This window comes from Marmota flaviventris, chromosome 1 (assembly GCF_047511675.1).
Source record: "Marmota flaviventris isolate mMarFla1 chromosome 1, mMarFla1.hap1, whole genome shotgun sequence".
NCBI lineage: Eukaryota > Metazoa > Chordata > Mammalia > Rodentia > Sciuridae > Marmota > Marmota flaviventris.
The window spans coordinates 89,998,944-90,007,277 of NC_092498.1; positions in this window are offsets into that span (position 1 = coordinate 89,998,944).

Genomic DNA, 8,334 nt, shown 5'->3' on the forward strand with positions numbered 1-8,334 from the left:
CTCTGCTTGTGTCCTATCCCTTCACCTCCACTCCAGAAATCACCCTCACCTGATGAACTTTACCTTCACTTTCCCCCTCTCTCCTGGGTCATCTCCACTGACATATCAATGTGCTGTTACTTCTACAATGTGAACCCTCATGGCTTTTCAGCTACCAGGACACGTCTCTGCTTCCTTTCCCAACACCTTGAAGGAATTGTCTCTACTGTCTTACTTCACATTTTTTTCTTAAATTCACTTACATCAGATGCTTGCCAGTATCATTTCACCAAAAGTTGTTCTTGGCGACAATACGCGCATCTCCTCATTGTTAAGTGCAAGGGTCTGTTCATCTTACCATATTTCTTGCAACAACAACTTTTGACACAGGCACTCCCTCTTCCTTGAGAAGTCTTAACAAAGCACTTGCTCAACTCCTTTTCCTTCTGTCTCACTGGATAATCCTTCTAACTTTCTTTGCTGTTTCTTTCTCGTCTTTTCAATGTCTTAATGTCGGGATGTACAACCACTCAGTACTGGAAGCAACTTTATTTCTTTGTCCAAACTCATGTTCCAATGGATGTATTTCAGTGTAGTTGCTTTAAAAACTAGTCAAGTTTACCAATCTCAAATTTATCTAGATTCTGGATCTCTTTTTTTAAAATTCTAGACCCATGAACCCAATTTTCTAGTTGACCTCTGAACTTAGAGGCATCTCAAACATAATATGTTCAGAACATAACTTCTAAATTTTCCCCACCTTGGCTTTCTTTATAGTTTTTTTTCATCCTAGGAAATGATTCCATCCTTAGTTCATAAACTTGCTGGCATCTGTTCCTGACTTCCTTTCGATACTCACACCCTACATCCAGTTGGCAATAAGCCAATCTTATCAGGTCTATCTTCAAAATATATTGCATATCTGACTACTATAAGTACAAATATACATGGTAATGATAGCCAGATACTCAATATATCTTGTCCTGGATTATTGTTAAAGCTTCTAAAATATTTTTCTGTCCTATACATTGTCTGTTACATACAGGTTACTGTCAACACAACAGCCACTGCAATACTGTTAAAATATAAGACAGATTCATCACTCTTGTCTTCAAAACTCCCAAAAGATTTTGATGTCAAGGGCCAGAATTGTATCTTTTGATTATTCTTAGATAAGTGAGACTGAGTAGTAGAGTATTTTGAGTTTTAATTGTCTAATATACAGGAACTCTGGGAAGAAGGGAGATTTGAATGATTTTTAGTATTTATCATGTGCTATAATGTGAAAAATCTTTAAAAATTGACAAAATATTTCCTTTTTTAAATTTTTATTTTTTTATGTTAACAAAATACTTCTTAAAAACATGGAATATATAATTTCAGATGTATACCATGCTCAAGGATGGGATGACTTCATACTGCCCCCCCCCCAATTAAGCAACTATACTAAGTTGAGTCTCAGTAAGTCTATGAGAAGACATGTGCAAGAATATTCATTGAGATTGGTGATAATAGAAAAAAGTTCTAAGAACAACCCAAATGATCAATAGAATAGGCAAAGTATGATTTAATCAGCCAATGCAATTGAGTCTTCTAAATCGACATTGATAATTCTAAAAATCATAGCATAATAAAGTCACTGTATGATATCACATTTGTAAAGTTTAAATAATACAAACTAAAATTATCTCATATGTAAATGACAAATACCAAATTCAAGAGAGTGGCTACTTTTGAGAGAGCTGGGGAATAGGATTGAAAAGGAATATCTGAGAGGTTTCATCCATACTGAAGTGTCTTCTTCTTAAACAGTTATGAAGCAAATATGACAAAAACTACTTAGTTTAACAATCATTAACACTAAGTGTTGGTTTCTCATAAACACATTAATTACATTTTTATTTTTCTCTATGTTTGAAATACCTAAGAAGTGAAAAAGAGTGACTTAGCCCTTTACTTAAAGGTGTTCAAGGTTAATAGTTCAGAGGTAGAGAAAGTCATGCCTGCAACTAATTTGTGTATGGAAGTCTTTGAATGACTAGAATGGAGTTCTTGAAGGATGCTTCAAAATGGAGAGAAATGTTTATTATAAAGTCACACAAAGGACATATACTGAAGTCAAACTACAGAAACCAAAGTACAGCCAGGACTCCCGAGGACTGGCACTGGGGCCTGGAAAGTGGCCAGGAACCTGGGCTACTGTTCATAGAAGCTTCAAGGTTGTGCTTGCTCTCTGGTTTGCTCTGGGCATAAGCTTTCAGTCTCTGCTCTCTACTTCCTCTTACCTCCTCTGATTCATCTGTAGGATACAAGATGAAGTTGCCTTTCTGACCGGCGACTTCCCTTTGGGATTGATCCTAAGAAGATTCAAAAAAAGAGAGTACTGTCTTTCCTTGGTATCCACAGGAATAGGTTCCAGGCCCCCCACACAGTAAATAAAGTTCATGGATGTTCAAGTCCCTGATATAAACTAATGTAGTGCTTGCATATAACCTTCCTCATATTCTCTTATCCACTTTAAATCATTCCTAGATTATGTATAATACCTTGTATATTGTAAATAAATGCACTGTACCATTTAGGGAATAATGCAAGGAAAAAGGCATTTGTGTGTTCAAGTACAAATTTTTTTTTTCCAAATATTTTTTATCTGTGTTTGGTTGAGTTCACAGATGCGGAACACACAAACATGGAGAACTAAATGTACATAATTCCTACACACCATCATTTTGAACCAAGCCACACAGGTCTCATTTCTATGCCAATCCATGTACAGGCCACTTCCTGTGCCTAATCTCTAGTGGCCTTCTCAATTTAACAAGAAGTCCAGGGCTGTTTCTTTGAGCAGGGGCTGTGGGAGTTACCACTCAGTATTACTACTAATAATAATACACTTAACACATATTTAGTGCTTACTGCATTCCAAAGATTACTCCAAATACTTTATATTCATTTGCTTCAACAGTAAACTTATGAGGTGATCTCTATTTTACAGATGGGGAAAATGAGGCAGTGAGAAGCTGAATAACTTATCCAGGGTCCCCAGATAAATGCCAGGATTCCCAGGCAATCAGAGCAAGGCTGGTAAGTTGACATTTCTTGTCCTTCACTTCAGCCAGAGCAGGCCGCAATGGGTGTTATAGAAATGCACAGGAGAGAGGAAAGGAAGCCATTTAGATAGCATGCATGCTAAACTGTTATAGCAAAGAGACTTCAAAATGTAGTAGCTCTCTCCTGGAACTTTCCCATCCTCAACACACAGCCTCCAAGATTGCCTCAAGCATCACTCTTTCTCAGACAGCTGGAGAGAAAAAGAGAGATCCAGGATAAGTGTTTTTGTCTTTAAGGAGAAGATCAGAAGTTACCCCATCACATACATTCATACCTCATTGGTCTAACACCCACAAGAGTGGCTGGGAAATGTAGTTTCCAGGTGGATGGGCACATACCCAGTGAAAACATTCCTATCACAGAAAGGAAGAGAGGGCTAATGTTTACTAGGGGACAGTAGTGTACAGTTGACCACTTAGGAAGCATGATTTTTTTTTTTTTTTTAGAAAGATGTACCAGGAACTGGGGAATGTGTTTACCTAATAAGGAGAAACCAGAAGACAGAGGACAAACCTCATAAGTCTATATCCTTTTATCTTGCTTGGATTATTATTTTCCAAAAAAAGAAAATCCCCCAAAAAGAATCCTGTCCTTTCTCTGCCCTCTAAATGATGCTAGCTGTCCACCTCCACTGAATCTTTTCCAGCTCATGTTTGCCCTGAACAACCAGCAGGGACCTCATTTTCCAATGGTGGCATCCTAGAGAGCCCTGCAGTGAACATCACTTATTTCTTTCTCTTTCAGCTCACCTTCCTTTTAAAATGAGAATTTCCCAGCTATTTAGATTACAGTGTATTCCCTGTCTCTCTCCTTCTTTCCCTCTTTTTCTTTCTTTTTTTCTTCTTTCTATCTTTCTCTATTTTTCTTTTTCTTTCTTTCTTTTATTCCCCCCTTCTTTTTGCAGTGCTGCTGATAGGCTAGGGCTCCTGCATGCTAGGCCAGTACTCTACCACCAAGCCACACTCCAGCCCTGCAGTGTGTTTCTGATACCCCTTGGAAGGGTAATTTTCTCCTGGTTACTCCTAGAGCAAGCTTGGCTCCTGTCGCCACAGTGGGTCAAGCTTCTGTGCCCTGGATTTTCCTCCAGCTCATCTTTCACTGTTCCTGCATTGCACCCTCCTGGGGACTACATCCCCCAGCCTGGGGGCTCTCGGCTCCTTTTCCCAGCTCACTGGGGTGTCTCCATCAGTCCAAAGCATGGTATGGCATTTGTTGCTAGCAATGATTAAAAGGTATTAAACATACATGTGTACTATTGATTCTCTTCACTTTATCTGATCTTTTAAACCTGATGTCATGATTTAGCTCCCCTAATTAGCTTCTCTAATGATAAAACGTCTTATGTGATCTTATTTAGCATTCATCAATTCAAAACATCTTTCCATTTAAAAAATAATGCCTATGGAGAGCAAAAAAATAATAATCCAAGCAAGATAAAAGGATATAGACTTATGAGGTTTGTCCTCCGTCCCCTGGTTTCTCCTTATTAGGTAAACACGTTCTCCAATTCCTGGTATATCTTTCTTTAAAAAGATGCTGTTGTTGGTGTGCATGCCCCAGCCATTTGCATCTTTTAGCTCTCCCATCCTGGGTGAGGGAAGTGGGTGCTGTAGGAACAGCATCTGCTGTGGACCAGGACAAAGGAGCTTTCTAAAGACACATCCTTCCTCCCTCCTGCTATCCCTTTCTCTGCTTCCCCACAATTGTGGTGAGTTTCCTCCTGACCACTGGGGTCATATGTGCTGAGCTGGGGATGACCTTCCTGCACTGCAAGTCCTGTGCACTACTCTGATCTCCCTGAAGACTGGCCATCTCCCTCCGAGTGCTCCCCCAGCACCTTACACATGCCAATCAGTTTCCAGAATTTTCCTCATAGTCATCATTGTCACAATGCTCATCTTCCCTTGTCTCTGAAGTTCCTTGATATCAGGCACTCTTCTTTATAAACCTCCCTGAGTACTTATCACATAGTAGGAGCTCAGTAAATTTTCAGTAAATGAAAGAATAAGACATAGGCAAGCCCTTCCCACTGGTGGGGAGACTCTAATTGAGATGTGATTGAATCCCAGGAACCAACCCTGGATGGACCCCCTTCTCAAGAAACTGAGAATTTCTCACTGCAGCTCTCCAGAGGGGCCTGCTTATCAGGGCTCAGTGTGTGGTCTAGAATCATGTGCACCGACATATTGCCACGCGATATTTTAATGACGCCTTAGGTAGGAGGCAGTGCTGTCACATGTGAAAGGGATAGAGAAGGGAGATGGATCTTCCTCTCCCCATTTTAAAAGTTATCCGATATTTTGGAGGAAGATGCAAATATCAGATCCCTCTCAGACACACAGACACAGGCAGAGACACATTCGCACTCGGAAACACGGTGTCTTTGCTAAATATAACCCTTTGTAGCGACAGTATCTCAATAATTTTAAAGTGAAGAGATAAGGAAGGGGAGCCAAGTCTTTCATAATGAATGCAAGCCTATAGCTCTTAAACAGGGCTAACATATGGGCCACTGATGTGAATGTGAATGCAAATTAGATATTTCTGATTGCTTGAAATAAAGTCAGCAGAATCAGAGCCTCACACAGCAAATGGTGCAGCTTTAACTACGTCGATGCCAGGTTGGAGACAAGAACTCTTAGCACATCTTCAGGGGAAAGTAAAGGCTTTGGGGCTGGCTTTTTGGATGGAGGCCTCTCTAGGTAGGCCATGTTCTTCCCTGTACTGCCAATCTGGTTCTTGCTTTCCTGGTCTTTCATGTATTTATATTGCACAGAAATAGACGAAAGATCTTCTCTGACCTCTAACCTTTCTGATTGCCTATAGGTTTTGGAAAATCTTAAGGTAATCAGGAACCTTCAGAAGTCACTTTATCAAGGCTGGGGTTGTGACTCAGTGGTAGAGCGCTTGCCTCACATGTGTGAGGCACTGGGTTTGATCCTCAGCAACACATAAAAATTTAAAAAATGAAATAAAAATATTGTGTCCATCTGCAACTAAAAAAATATTTTTAAATGAAGAAGTCACTTTATCAGGTTATCTTCAGGAGGGCAAAGTCTTATACTCACTGTGAAAGGTACTGCCCTAAGTGCTAGAAACAAAGAAACCTAGTCACTTGGCCCAAGGAGCTCACCAGATTTGGAGACATGAATCCATCAGTCTTACTTAGGTATTGAGTAGCATCATGGTGGAGGTGTTCCTAGAAGGCCCCAGGAGCCCAGGTGTGGGCATCTCCTCTGGGAATGTGTGAGGGTGTTTCACGGACATCTTCCTGGAGAAGTGACCCATAAGCTTAATCTCAGAAAGGCAAAAAAAAAGCAGCAAACCAGTCACAGGAGAAAGTTAGCCTACATAGAGGCACAGAGGAGAGAAAAAAGCATAAGCAGCAAGGAATGTGGCTTCTGTGAGGAAGAGGGTGACAGAACTCAAGGCAAGCAAACTGTGTCAGCTGAGTAGCCCTGAGAGCAGCAAACCCAGAGAGGTTCTGGCTTCCAGAGCTATAACTACAGAGATAAGGCCGAAGTAAAACCTTCAATAATGTGAGAGCTTTGATCTCCAAGTAAAGGGCCTGTCCATTAGAGGAGTCCAAGGAGAAGTCCCCTACCTGAGCTCAGGCAGGCAAGACGAGAACCAGAGCTGGTCATGTGGCCCCTGAACCCTTGTCCTTTATTCAGAGTCCTGAATCACAGCCTCCATAGCTTAGCACTTCTAGGACAACGCTGTCAAAGCAGCCCAGCACTTCTGACCCCTTCTATTAAAAGCAAGATTCTCCCTGCCATTCTCCTACCCTCTGATCTAATGTTTCTCAGCCTGCTCTTATTGACATTTTGGACTGGACCGTCTCTATTGGGGGAGATAGTCTCCATATTATCAGATGTTAATAGCATCCTTGACCTTGACATATTAAATGCTAGGAACACTTGCCATCCCACTGACTGTGACAATCCAAAATGTCTCCAGACATTGCCAGAAGTCTCCTGCAGGGGAAATTATTCCCTGTGGAGAATCTTGCTCTGGCCCAGGCACACAGATGTCCTTCTTGAGGTCAATGTTTGTTTCTCTATTCCAACACTATAATTTTGATGAGGGCTTCTGAGTCTCATGGGACCCGACCTCCTATCTAAGATATGACCCATGCTAGCTGATGCTTGGTTGAGCTGCAGCAATCAGCACTTCCAAGGGGCTCTCACTGGGACAGGGAGGCTCTTTTTTTCTAACCCCAGTGAATCTGGACAACATGAGCCTGAGAACTATTGGTGCTACATTGCCAGCTACAGCCTTTTCTTGTCTAAGAAAGTTAGGTTAAGGGGTAGAAATGACATAGAACCAAATTCTGGTGGCATTTAAATATCTGTTTCTAGCTGCCCTAAGATCCACTTGCACTCCCTGCCCATGAACAGCACATCCCATTTATGCTGAGTTAGGCACATTGACCTTGGTCATTTACCACTCAAACAGATGGGAGGAATATTTCATCCCAAGATGGGGAAAGTTCAAGGAAAGGCAGAGAAATCGACAGGTGTTTCTGCTGCTGTCTAGAACACTCTTAGTCTGGGAGCCCATTCCAGGTTGACTTAGGCTGGGTTGCCTGCTGGAACCATCTTCCTGCTCTGAGAAGAGCAAAGAGAGAGCACAGGACAAGTGACTAGGAGTGCGACCTTGTGGGGGCCCAGACCTTTATTCTTTTTCTCATCCCACTTAAAGTTTCTATCCCCAGAACTTTTACCTAATGAAAATCCCTAATTACTACTTCTACCTCATCTAGGTGGAGCCAAGAGGAGCCTTGAACCCCTGATGGAAGACAATATTCTTTCACTTTTTATTCTTTTCTCATTCTTCAGATCAAACAGAGGTGCAGCTGTCCTCTGGAGGAGAGGAAATCAACCAAGCATCCATTAGAAAACCTGCTTCCCTTCTTCTGAATCCTTGCTATTGTTGCCTGTATCACTTGGGACCCATGAGATGGACAGCTCAACTCCCAGAGACTGAATCAATGCTTCTTAAATACATTTCCAGCATTGAAATGGACTTGTATCAGATATTGGTAAAATCTACTGGAAGTTGGAGAACTTACAATTCATCAGATGAGAAAAGTAACCACATTCTGTTTCCAGTTTTGAATCACAATGTTTTAGTTTCCAGTAGAATGCAACCATAAATATATTGTACATTAAAGAATCATGGTTGAAATCATGTAGTCCCAGCAGTATTGAACCTCACTCTCTTTGTCCATAGCACACCCTC